Here is a 13,170-nt window from a genome sequence, read left to right on the forward strand (position 1 = left end):
CAGGAAAAACCATAGCCTTGACTAGCCCAACCTTTTTTGGCAAAGTAATGTCTCTGCTTTTGAATATGCTATCTAGGGTGGTCATAACTTTCCTTCCAAGGAGTAAGTGTCTGTTAATTTCATGGCTGCAGTCACCATCTGTAGTGATTTTGGAGCCCAGAAAAATAAAGTCTGACACTGTTTCCACTGTTTCCCCATCTATTTCCCATGAAGTGGTGGGACCAGATGCCATGATCTTCGTTTTCTGAATGTTGAGCTTTAAGCCAGCTTTTTCACACTCCACTTTCACTTTCATCAAGAGGCTTTTGAGTTCCTCTTCACTTTCTGCCATAAGGGTGGTGTCATCATTCCAGCTTGTGTTTCTTCCAGTCCAGCATTTCTCATGATGTACTCTGCATAGAAGTTAAATAAACAGGGTGACAATATACAGCCTTGACGAACTCCTTTTCCTATTTGGAACCAGTCTGGTGTTCCATGTCCAGTTCTAACTGTTGCTTCCTGACCTGCATACAGATTTCTCAAGAGGCAGGTCAGGTGTTCTGGTATTCCCATCTCTTTCAGAATTTTCCACAGTTTATTATGATCCACACAGACAAAAGCTTTGGCATAGTCAATAAAGCAGAAATAGATGTTTTTCTGGAACTCTCTTGCTTTTTCGATGATCCAGCGGATGTTGGCAATTTAATCTGTGGTTCCTCTGCCTTTTCTAAAACCAGCTTGAACATCAGGAAGTTCACGGTTCACATATTGCTGAAGCCTGGCTTGGATAATTTTGAGCATTACTTTACTAGTGTGTGAGATGAGTGCAGTAGTGCAGTAGTTTGAGCATTCTTTGGCATTGCCTTTCTTTGGGATTGGAATGAAAACTGACCTTTTCTGGTCCTGTGGCCACTGCTGAGTTTTCCAAATTTGCTGGCATATTGAGTGCAGCACTTTCACAGCATCATCTTTCAGGATTTGGAATAGCTCAACTGGAATTCCATCATCTCCACTAGCTTTGTTCGTAGTGATGGAAGCCAAAGATCCCTTTAAACTGATGTCCTTAAACTGTCCATTCTTGCATAGCTGTTGAGAGCCTTGTTTAAAGACCATTATCTGAAATTCAGTTCGGATCCTCGGCTTCCCAACTAAAATTTTGAATGGCTTCTTATTGCCTGTGGTGGTAGCTCCTAATCTAATTATCATCAGAAGCATGGGTCCTACCCGCCAAAGATTATGATACAGAATTGCTAGAGTATAACTCCAGAACATTCATGTTTACAGTGTTCCTTAAGTAGTTCTAATGGCTTCAATGATGCTAAAGCCTTCTAATGGGAACATGAGTTCTGGGCTTACAGCATTTGCCTCCATCCCTCCTGCATAATTACTCTCAGTGACTCCAGCATCCAACACCCAGGCCTCGATTCTGTGTATTTGTTTGGCTGAGTCAGGTCTTAGTTGTGGCACACAGGGATCTTCGATCTTTGTTGCGGGACATGGGATCTTTATTTTTATTTTGTAAATTTATTTATTTTTAATTGAAGGATAATTGCTTTACAGAATTTTGTTGTTTTCTGTCAAACCTCAACATGAATTAGCCATAGGTATACGTATGTCCCCTCCCTCTTGAACCTCCCTCCCATCTCCTTCGCATCCCACCCCTCTAGGTTGATATAGAGCTCCTGTTTGAGTTCTCTGAGACATACAGCAAATTCCCATTGGCTGTCTATTTTACATATGGTAATATAAGTTTCCATGTTACTCTCTCCATACATCTCACCCTTTCCTCCCCCTTCCTGTGTCCTTAAGTCTGCTCTTTATGTCTGTTTCTCCATTGCTGCCCTACAAATGAATTCTTTGGTACCATCTTTCTAGATTCCATATACATGCTTTAGTATACGATACTTTTCTTTCTTTCTGACTTACTTCCCTCTGTATAATAGGCTCTAGGTTCATTCACCTCATTAGAACTGGCTCAAATGTGTCCCTTTGTATGGCTGAGTAATATTTCATTGTGTGTATGTACCACAACTTCTTTATCCATTCATCTGTTGATAGACATCTAGGTTGCTTCCATGTTCTAGCTATTGTGAACAGTGCTGCAATGAACATTGGGGTACATATGTCTTTTTCAATTTTCGTTTCCTCAGGGTATATGCCTAGGGGTGGGATTGCTGGGTCATATCATGGTTTTATTCCTAGTTTTTTAAGGAATCTTCATACCATCTTCCATAGTGGCTGTGTCAATTTACATTCCCACCAACAGTGCAAGAAGGTTCCCTTTTCTCCACACCCTCTCCAGCATTTATTGTTTGTAGACTTTTTTAAAAAAAGATAATATATTTTTATTTGCTCAGAATGCTTGTTTTTAAAGATCACTGAAATTAAAAATGTTTACTTTCCAATGAAGTTGTTCACATCCAGAACTTTATTAAGTTTACAACAATTAAGAATTTACAACAAATAGGGACCTATATAGTCTTAGCTGATATCTGAATAGTAAGGTATACACTCTATGGTGGCGCATATTCTTTTTATCAGAGCATAGTCTCCTGAACAGACACAGAAATGCAGAAGTAAGTAACAGTGTTATTTTCACTTTTATTATGCTTGAGTATAATAAGATTTTAGTTCCTAGAATTCAAAACTCAAAATTGTGCACCCAGATTTAGTTTTTTTTCCTTCTTGTTCAAGTCTGGAGAGCTCCTCTATAAAATTTTACATTTTATAACTTTTCCTTTGAAATATGAGAAAAATGTGGAATCTCCTAAGTTACATGCAACTTATATTTAAACATTATTTTAAAAAAAATCACAAATTAACCACCATATATATCCATAATAAGCATCCTTACTATTCACATAGTTCTTTAAACAATATTCAAGTATATTTGTGCTTGTATGTTTACATTACTTTAGAGCCTATTTTTAACTTTCCATAATACTGTATCTATAAAAATTACTCAAATATTTAATAAATAAAGCAAACCAGTCATTATGAAAATATAAATTGTGTTTACAGCCTTTTCATCTTTCATGTTTTTATGCATTTCCTGTCAACCATATAATTTCCTTTTCCTGAGGGAAGTTGCAGAGAAGGCAATGGCACCCTACTCCAGTACTCTTGCCTGGAAAATCCCATGGATGGAGGAGCCTGGTTGGCTTCAGTCCATGGGGTCACTAAGAGTCGGACACCACTGAGCGACTTCACTTTCACTTTTCACTTTCCTGCATTGGAGAAGGAAATGGCAACCCACTCCAGTGTTCTTGCCTGGAGAATCCCAGGGACAGGGGAGCCTGGTGGGCTGCCGTCTATGGGGTCGCACAGAGTCGGACACAACTGAAGCCACTTAGCAGCAGCAGCAGCAGGGAAGTTGATAAATTATTGTCTTTGTAATCTCAACACTGCTGCTTTCTCAACTGGCCATTCAGATTTTCTGAACACATGGTATTCTCTTTCTGTATCAGTTGTATCCGTGGAATCTGATAATGTTGCTATTCATCATTTCCAGTTATTTCAACTGCAGGACCACCTTGTTAGCTGCTTCCCAGGAATTTATTAGATTTTCAGCTCTTCTTTACTCATTTCAACAGACTATGGCTTGACTTCACCATTTTCTTTTACATCTAGATGAATGTTTAAAAGTGGCATTTGTAATATAGCAATCTTGTCACTAGGAAGTGCAAGCTTTAACTGCCAATCAAAATTCTGTAGCTGTGCAGAGGAAATATCAACTGTTTCTTCCAACAGAGTCTGCTTGATTTCATCTTTCCTACTTTTTAAGCATTTCATGATAGCTTCTTGATGAGATGAATTCAGCTGATTCAACTGCTGAGATATCTCTTCGTCAGATAAATTTTTACCAACTACAGCTCTGAAAAAGGTGGTAATGTCTTCTAGAACATGCATCCATTCTGCTGAATCCCAAATCCTGTGATAATCCTGGTAGAGAGGATAAGTTCGGCCACAAATGCCATCAATTATTTTGTGAAGAAGCTGCAGGCCCTGCTCTGTGGGAAGCTTCTGCAGCCGCCACAAGGGTGTCCCTTCTTCCGGGTCCATCCCTGTGAGAAGCTAGGGGCTCTGTTTGTAGACTTTTTGATGTTGTCCATTTGATGGGTGTTTTGATTCACATTTCTCTAATAACGAGCGATGCTGAGCATCTTTTCATGTGTTTGTTAGCCATCTGTGTTTTCTTTGGAAAAATGTCTGTCAACCCACTTTTTGATTGGGTTGTTTGTTTTTCTGTATTGAGTTGTATGAGCTGCTTGTATATTTTGCAAATTAATCCTTTGCCAGTTGTTTCATTTGCTATTATTTTCTCCCATTCTGAGGGTTGTCTTTTCACCTTGCTTATAGTTTCCTTTGCTGTGCAAAAGCTTTTAAGTTTAATCAGGTCTCATTTGTTTACTTTTGGTTTTATTTCCATTATTCTGGGAGGTGGGTCATAGAGGATATTGCTTTGATTTATGTCATCGAGTGTTCTGCCTATGTTTTCCTCTAAGAGTTTTATAGTTTCTGGTCTCACATAGGTCTTTAATCCATTTTGAGTTTATCTTTGTGTATGGTGTTAGGAAGTGTTCTAATTTCATTCTTTTATATGTAGCTGCCAAGTTTTCCCAGCACCACTTATTGAAGAGGCTGCTTTTGCCCCATTGTATATTCTTGCTTCCTTTGTAAAAAAATAAGGTACCCATAGGTGCATGGGTTTATTTCTGGGCTTTCTATCTTGTTCCATTCATCTGTATTTATGTTTTTGTGCCAGTACCATACTGTCTTGATGACGGTAACTTTGTAGTATAATCTGAAGTCAGGATTGTTGATTCTTCCAGCTCCATTCTTCTTTCTCAAGAGTGCTTTGGCTATTCAGGGTCTTTTGTGTTTCCATATTAATTGTGAAATGTTTTGTTCTATCTCTGTGAAAAATGCAGTTGGTAATTTGATAGGGATCACATTAAATCGGTATATTGCATTTGGTAGTATAGTTATTTTCACAGTATTGAGTCTTCCTACCCAGAAACATGGAATATCTCTCCATCTGTTTATGTCATCTTTGATTTCTTTCATCAGTGTCCTAAAATTTTCTGTATACAGTTCTTTTGTCTCCTTAGGTAGGTTTATTCCTAGATATTTTATTCTTTTTGTTGCAGTGGTGAATGGGGTTGATTCCTTAATTTCTCTTTCTGATTTTTCATTGTTAGTATATAGGAATGCAAGTGATTTCTGTGTACTGATTTTGTATCCTGTGACTTTGCTAAATTCACTTGTTAGCTCTAGTAATTTTTTGATAGTATCTTTAGGTTTTCTATGTATAGTATCATGTCATCTGCAAACAGTGAGAGCTTTACTTCTTTTCTGATCTGGATTCCTTTTATTTCTTTTTCTTCTCTGATTGCTGTAGCTAGGACTTCCAAAACTATGTTGAATAATAGTGGTAAGAGTGGACACCCTTGTCTTATTCCTGAACTTAGGGGAAATGCTTTCAGTTTTTCACCATTGGGAATAATGTTTGCTGTGGGCTTATCATATATGACCTTTACTATGTTGAGTTAGGTTCCTTCTGTGCCCATTTTTGGAAGAGTTTTAATCATAAGTGGGTGCTGAATTTTGTCCAAGGCTTTTTCTGCATCTTTTGAGAGTATCCTATGGTTTTTATCTTTCAAATCTTTAATATGGTATATCACATTGATTGACTTGTGTATACTGAAGAATCCTTGCATCCCTGGAATAAACCCAACTTGATCATGGTGTATGAACTTTTTAATGTGTTGTTGAATTCTGTTTGCTAGAATTTTATTGAGGATTTTTGCATCTATGTTCATCAGTGATACTGGACTGTAGTTTTCTTTTTTTGTGTTGTCTTTGGTTTTGGTATCAGGCCTCATAGAATGAGTTTGGAAGTGTTCCTTCCTCTGCAATTTTTTGAAAGAGTTTTAGAAGGATAGGCATTAGCTCTTCTTTAAATGTTTGATAGAATTCACCTGTGAAGCCATCTAGTCCTGGGCTTTTGTTTTTTGGGAGATTTTTGATCACAGATTTCAGTGCTTGTAATTGAATTGTTCATAATTTCTATTTCTTCCTGGTTCAGTCTTGGAAGATTGAACTTTTCTATTTAATCTGTCCATTTCTTCCAGGTTATCCATTTTATTGCCATATAGTTGTTCATAATAGTCTCTTATTATCCTTTGAATCTCTGCATTGTCTATTGTACCCTCTCCTATTTCATTTCTAATTTTGTTGATTTGATTCTTCTTTTTTTCTTGGTAAGTCTGGCTAAAGATCTGTCAATTTTGTTTATCTTCTCAAAGCACCATCTTTTAGTTTTATTAAGCTTTACTATTGTTACTTTCATTTATTTTTAATTTATTTCTGCTCTGATCTTTATGATTTCTTTCCTTCTGCTAATTTTGGGGATTTTTTGTTGTTGTTGTTGTTTTTCTTTTTTTCTAGTTGTTTTAGATGTAACATTAGGTTGTCTGTTCGATGGTTTTCTTGTTTCTTGAGGTAGGATTGTATTGCTATAAACTTTGCTCTTAGAACTGCTTTTGCTGCATCCCATAGGTTTTGAGTTGTCATGTTTTTGTTGTCATTTGTTTCTAGGAATATTTTGATTTCCCTTTTGATTTCTTTAGTAACCTGTTCGTTATTTAGAAACATATTGTTTAATCTCCATGTGTTTGTGTTTTTTACAGTTGTTTTTTTTTTTTTGTAATTGATGTCTAGTCTCATAGCATTGTGGTCAGAAAAGATGCTTGGTATGATTTCAGTTTTCTTGAATTTACTGAGGTTTGATTTGTGACCCAAGATGTGGAGACGTGGGACCTTTAGTTAGGGCATGCAGGATTTTTTTACTTGTGGCATGTGGGATATAGCTTCCCAACCATTTGAACTTGGGTGACCCGCTACATTGAGAGCCCAGAGTCTTAGCAACTGGAACATTAGGGAAGTCCCTCAATTCTGTGACTTTCTTGTCGTCAATGACATTTCTTCTATTCCTTACTACTCTTGTGGATTCACTTGAGATCTTACCACCAAAATCTTCACCACCTGCAAAATCTCCCCCTTCCAGTTCTCCAGCTCACTGTTCTGCTTACTCCATGCTGTTGTGGGCAGGATAGAGGTCCCCCAGAAATGTTCACATTCTAATCCCGGAACCTGTGAATATTCTACTTTACAGGGCAAAATGGACTTTGCAGGTGTAGAAAAGGTATGATGTTTAAGATAGGTAGGTTATCCTGGATTGTCTAGGTGGGCCCAGCCTAATCACGTGAGGCCCTAAAAGCAGAAAACTTTCTGTGGAGTCAGAGAGTTATAACCAAAAGTGTAAAGCAGAAGAGATGTGGCCAAAGGGGCAGTCAGAAATATTTGAGATTTAAGGAGGACTCCATGTTCTATTGCTGGTTGGAGGATGGAAGAGACAACATAACAAAAGGAATGCAGGAGTTTTAAGAAGTTATAGAGGTTCCTGCCTGACAGCTAGTAAGGAATGGGGACCTGAGTCCTTCAACCATATGAAACTGAGTTGTTTGTTGTTGTTGTTGTTGTTTTGTTTTTTTTGGCTGCAGTCTGTGGCATGCAGAACTTTCCTGACCCGGGATTGAGTCTGTGGCCCCTGCAGTGGAAGCGTGGAATCTTAACTGGACCACCAGAAGTCCCTGAGGTGTTTGTTTGTTTTTTAACATTGAAGTGTAAATGACTTACAATATTATATCGGCTTCAGGTGTAGAGCATAGTGATGTGATATTTTTATACAAGATGATCACTACGATAAATCCAATTACCGTGTCACTCTACATAGTTATTAAAATATTGATGATATTCACACTGAATATTACATCCCTATGACCTGTTTATCTTATAACTGAAAGTTTGTGCCTCTTTATCTTCCTCACCTATTTCATGCTACCCCTACCCCACCTGGCCACTGGCAACCACCAGTGTGTTCTCCTGTCGATGAGTCTGTTTCTGTTTTATGTTTACTCCTTTGTTTTGTTGTTTAGATTCTACATATAAGTGAACTCATATGGTATTTGTCTTTCTCTGTCTGCGATTTTACTTGGCATAATACCCTCTAGAACCATCCATGCTGTCACAGAGGGAAAGTTTCATTCTTTTTTATAGTTGAGTGTATATATATATATATATGTATTAATATATGTGATATATATAATATATATAACACATCTTATTTATCCACTTATCATTCAGTGAACACTTAAGTTGCTTACATTATGTTGATTATTGTTAATAAGGCTGCAGTGAACCTAAGGGCACACATATTGTTTCAAATTAGTGTTTTTGTTTTCTTTGAAAAAAATACCCAGAGATGGAATTGCTGTCTTGTATGGTAGTTCTGGGCTTTCCAGGTGGTGCTCGTGGGAAAGAACCGCCTGCCAGTGCAGGAGATGTAAGAGACGTGAGATTGATCCCTGGGTCAGGAAGAATCTGTGGGAGAGGGCATGGTAACCCACTCCAGTATTCTTGCCTGGAGAATCCCATGGACAGAAGAGCAAAGAGTTGGACATGATTGAAGTGACTTAGCACACATGCATAGTAGTTCAATTTTTAATTTTTTTTTTCTTTAATTAGTATACATGTGTTCCCCATCCTGAACCCTCCTCCCTCCTCCCTCCCCACACCATCCCTCTGGGTCGTCCCAGTGCACCAGCCCCAAGCATCCAGCATCGTGCATTGAACCTGGACTGGCATCTCGTTTCATACATGACATTTCACATGTTTCAATGCCATTCTCCCAAATCTTCCCACCCTCTCCCTCTCCCACAGAGTCCATAAGACTGTTCTATACATCAGTGTCTCTTTTGCTGTCTCGTATACAGGGTTATCATTACCATCTTTCTAAATTCCATATATATTCGTTAGTATACTGTATTGGTGTTTTTCCTTCTGGCTTACTTCACTCTGTATAATAGGCTCCAGTTTCATCCACCTCATTAGAACTGGTTCAAATGTATTCTTTTTAATGGCTGAGTAATACTCCATTGTATATATGTACCACAGCTTTCTTATCCATTCATCTGCTGATGGACATCTAGGTTGCTTCCATGTCCTGGCTATTATAAACAGTGCTGCGATGAACATTGGGGTACACGTGTCTCTTTCCCTTCTGGTTTCCTCAGTGTGTATGCCCAGCAGTGGGATTGCTGGATCATAAGGCAGTTCTATTTCTAGTTTTTTAAGGAATCTCCACACTGTTCTCCATAGTGGCTGTACTAGTTTGCATTCCCACCAACAGTGTAAGAGGGTTCCCTTTTCTCCACACCCTCTCCAGCATTTATTATTTGTAGACTTTTGGATTGCAGCCATTCTGACTGGTGTGAAATGGTACCTCATAGTGGTTTTGATTTGCATTTCTCTGATAATGAGTGATGTTGAGCATCTTTTCATGTGTTTGTTAGCCATCTGTATGTCTTCTTTGGAGAAATGTCTATTTAGATCTTTGGCCCATTTTTTGATTGGGTCATTTATTTTTCTGGAGTTGAGCTGTAGGAGTTGCTTGTATATTTTTGAGATTAGTTGTTTGTCAGTTGCTTCATTTGCTATTATTTTCTCCCATTCTGAAGGCTGTCTTTTCACCTTGCTAATAGTTTCCTTTGATGTGCAGAAGCTTTTAAGTTTAATTAGGTCCCATTTGTTTATTTTTACTTTTATTTCCAATATTCTGGGAGGTGGATCATAGAGGATCCTGCTGTGATGTATGTCAGAGAGTGTTTTGCCTATGTTCTCCTCTAGGAGTTTTATAGTTTCTGGTCTTACGTTGAGATCTTTAATCCATTTTGAGTTTATTTTTGTATATGGTGTTAGAAAGTGTTCTAGTTTCATTCTTTTACAAGTGGTTGACCAGATTTCCCAGCACCACTTGTTAAAGAGATTGTCTTTAATCCATTGTATATTCTTGCCTCCTTTGTCAAAGATAAGGTGTCCATATGTGGGTGGATTTATCTCTGGGCTTTCTATTTTGTTCCATTGATCTATATTTCTGTCTTTGTGCCAGTACCATACTGTCTTGATAACTGTGGCTTTGTAGTAGAGCCTGAAGTCAGGTAGGTTGATTCCTCCAGTTCCATTCTTCTTTCTCAAGATCGCTTTGGCTATTCGAGGTTTTTTGTATTTCCATACAAATTGTGAAATTATTTGTTCTAGCTCTGTGAAGAATACTGTTGGTAGCTTGATAGGGATTACATTGAATCTATAAATTGCTTTGGGTAGTATACTCATTTTCACTATATTGATTCTTCCAATCCATGAACATGGTATATTTCTCCATCTATTAGTGTCCTCTTTGATTTCTTTCACCAGTGTTTTATAGTTTTCTATATATAGGTCTTTAGTTTCTTTAGGTAGATATATTCCTAAGTATTTTATTCTTTTCGTTGCAATGGTGAATGGAATTGTTTCCTTAATTTCTCTTTCTGTTTTCTCATTATTAGTGTATAGGAATGCAAGGGATTTCTGTGTGTTGATTTTATATCCTGCAACTTTACTATAATCATTGATTAGTTCTAGTAATTTTCTGGTGGAGTCTTTAGGGTTTTCTATGTAGAGGATCATGTCATCTGCAAACAGTGAGAGTTTTACTTCTTCTTTTCCAATTTGGATTCCTTTTATTTCTTTTTCTGCTCTGATTGCTGTGGCCAAAACTTCCAAAACTATGTTGAATAGTAATGGTGAAAGTGGGCACCCTTGTCTTGTTCCTGACTTTAGAGGAAATGCTTTCAATTTTTCACCATTGAGGATAATGTTTGCTGTGGGTTTGTCATATATAGCTTTTATTATGTTGAGGTATGTTCCTTCTATTCCTGCTTTCTGGAGAGTTTTTATCATAAATGGGTGTTGAATTTTGTCAAAGGCTTTCTCTGCATCTATTGAGATAATCATATGGTTTTTGTTTTTCAATTTGTTAATGTGGTGTATTACATTGATTGATTTGCGGATATTGAAGAATCCTTGCATCCCTGGGATAAAGCCCACTTGGTCATGGTGTATGATCTTTTTAATGTGTTGTTGGATTCTGATTGCTAGAATTTTGTTTAGGATTTTTGCATCTATGTTCATCAGTGATATTGGCCTGTAGTTTTCTTTTTTTGTGGGATCTTTGTCAGGTTTTGGTATTAGGGTGATGGTGGCCTCATAGAATGAGTTTGGAAGTTTACCTTCCTCTGCAATTTTCTGGAAGAGTTTGAGCAGGATAGGTGTTAGCTCTTCTCTAAATTTTTGGTAGAATTCAGCTGTGAAGCCGTCTGGACCTGGGCTTTTGTTTGCTGGAAGATTTTTGGTTACAGTTTCAATTTCCGTGCTTGTGATGGGTCTGTTAAGGTTTTCTATTTCTTCCTGGTCGAGTTTTGGAAAGTTGTACTTTTCTAAGAATTTGTCCATTTCTTCCTCGTTGTCCATTTTATTGGCATATAATTGTTGATAATAGTCTCTTATGATCCTTTGTATTTCTGTGTTGTCTGTTGTGATCTCTCCATTTTCGTTTCTAATTTTATTGATTTGATTTTTCTCCCTTTGTTTCTTGATGAGTCTGGCTAATGGTTTGTCAATTTTATTTATCCTTTCAAAGAACCAGCTTTTGGCTTTGTTGATTTTTGCTATGGTCTCTTTTGTTTCTTTTGCATTTATTTCTGCTCTAATTTTTGAGATTTCTTTCCTCCTACTAACCCTGGGGTTCTTCATTTCTTCCTTTTCTAGTTGCTTTAGGTGTAGAGTTAGGTTATTTATTTGACTTTTTTCTTGTTTCTTGAGGTGTGCCTGTATTGCTATGAACTTTCCCCTTAGGACTGCTTTTACCGTGTCCCACAGGTTTTGGGTTGTTGTGTTTTCATTTTCATTCGTTTCTATGCAAATTTTGATTTCTTTTTTGATTTCTTCTGTGATTTGTTGGTTATTCAGCAGCGTGTTGTTCAGCCTCCATATGTTGGAATTTTTAATAGTTTTTCTCCTGTAATTGAGATCTAATCTTACTGCATTGTGGTCAGAAAAGATGCTTGGAATGATTTCTATTTTTTTGAATTTACCACGGCTAGCTTTATGGCCCAGGATGTGATCTATCCTGGAGAAGGTTCCATGTGCGCTTGAGAAAAAGGTGAAATTCATTGTTTTGGGATGAAATGTCCTATAGATATCAATTAGGTCTAACTGGTCTATTGTATCGTTTAAAGTTTGTGTTTCCTTGTTAATTTTCTGTTTAGTTGATCTATCCATAGGTGTGAGTGGGGTATTAAAGTCTCCCACTATTATTGTGTTATTGTTAATTTCTCCTTTCATACTTGTTAGCATTTGTCTTACATATTGCGGTGCTCCCGTGTTGGGTGCATATATATTTATAATTGTTATATCTTCTTCTTGGATTGATCCTTTGATCATTATGTAGTGACCTTCTTTGTCTCTTTTCACAGCCTTTGTTTTAAAGTCTATTTTATCTGATATGAGTATTACTACTCCTGCTTTCTTTTGGTCCCTATTTGCATGGAAAATCTTTTTCCAGCCCTTCACTTTCAGTCTGTATGTGTCCCCTGTTTTGAGGTGGGTCTCCTGTAGACAGCATATGTAGGGGTCTTGTTTTTGTATCCATTCAGCCAGTCTTTGTCTTTTGGTTGGGGCATTCAACCCATTTACGTTTAAGGTAATTACTGATAAGTATGATCCCGTTGCCATTTACTTTATTGTTTGGGGTTCGAATTTATACACCATTTTTGTGTTTCCTGTCTAGAGAATATCCTTTAGTATTTGTTGGAGAGCTGGTTTGGTGGTGCAGAATTCTCTCAGCTTTTGCTTGTCTGAGAAGCTTTTGATTTCTCCTTCATACTTGAATGAAATCCTTGCTGGGTACAATAATCTGGGCTGTAGGTTATTTTCTTTCATCATTTTAAGTATGTCTTGCCATTCCCTCGTGGCTTGAAGAGTTTCTATTGAAAGATCAGCTGTTATCCTTATGGGAATTCCCTTGTGTGTTATTTGTTGTTTTTCCCTTGCTGCTTTTAATATTTGTTCTTTGTGTTTGATCTTTGTTAATTTGATTAATATGTGTCTTGGGGTGTTTCGCCTTGGGTTTATCCTGTTTGGGATTCTCTGGGTTTCTTGGACTTGGGTGATTATTTCCTTCCCCAGTTTAGGGAAGTTTTCAACTATTATCTCCTCAAGTATTTTCTCATGGTCTTTCTTTTTGTCTTC

At 37.4% G+C, this 13,170-nt stretch overlaps 1 protein-coding gene and 1 pseudogene across 1 annotated transcript in view; one reads left to right on the forward strand and one right to left on the reverse strand.

The window, feature by feature from the left end:
* SWAP70 (switching B cell complex subunit SWAP70) overlaps positions 1-13,170 on the forward strand; it is a 150,141-nt gene that overhangs the window by 16,416 nt on the left and 120,555 nt on the right. The window lies entirely within an intron of this gene.
* LOC113905667 lies at positions 3,308-4,123 on the reverse strand (annotated as a pseudogene).

Source organism: Bos indicus x Bos taurus, chromosome 15, assembly GCF_003369695.1.
Source record: "Bos indicus x Bos taurus breed Angus x Brahman F1 hybrid chromosome 15, Bos_hybrid_MaternalHap_v2.0, whole genome shotgun sequence".
NCBI classification, from domain to species: domain Eukaryota; kingdom Metazoa; phylum Chordata; class Mammalia; order Artiodactyla; family Bovidae; genus Bos; species Bos indicus x Bos taurus.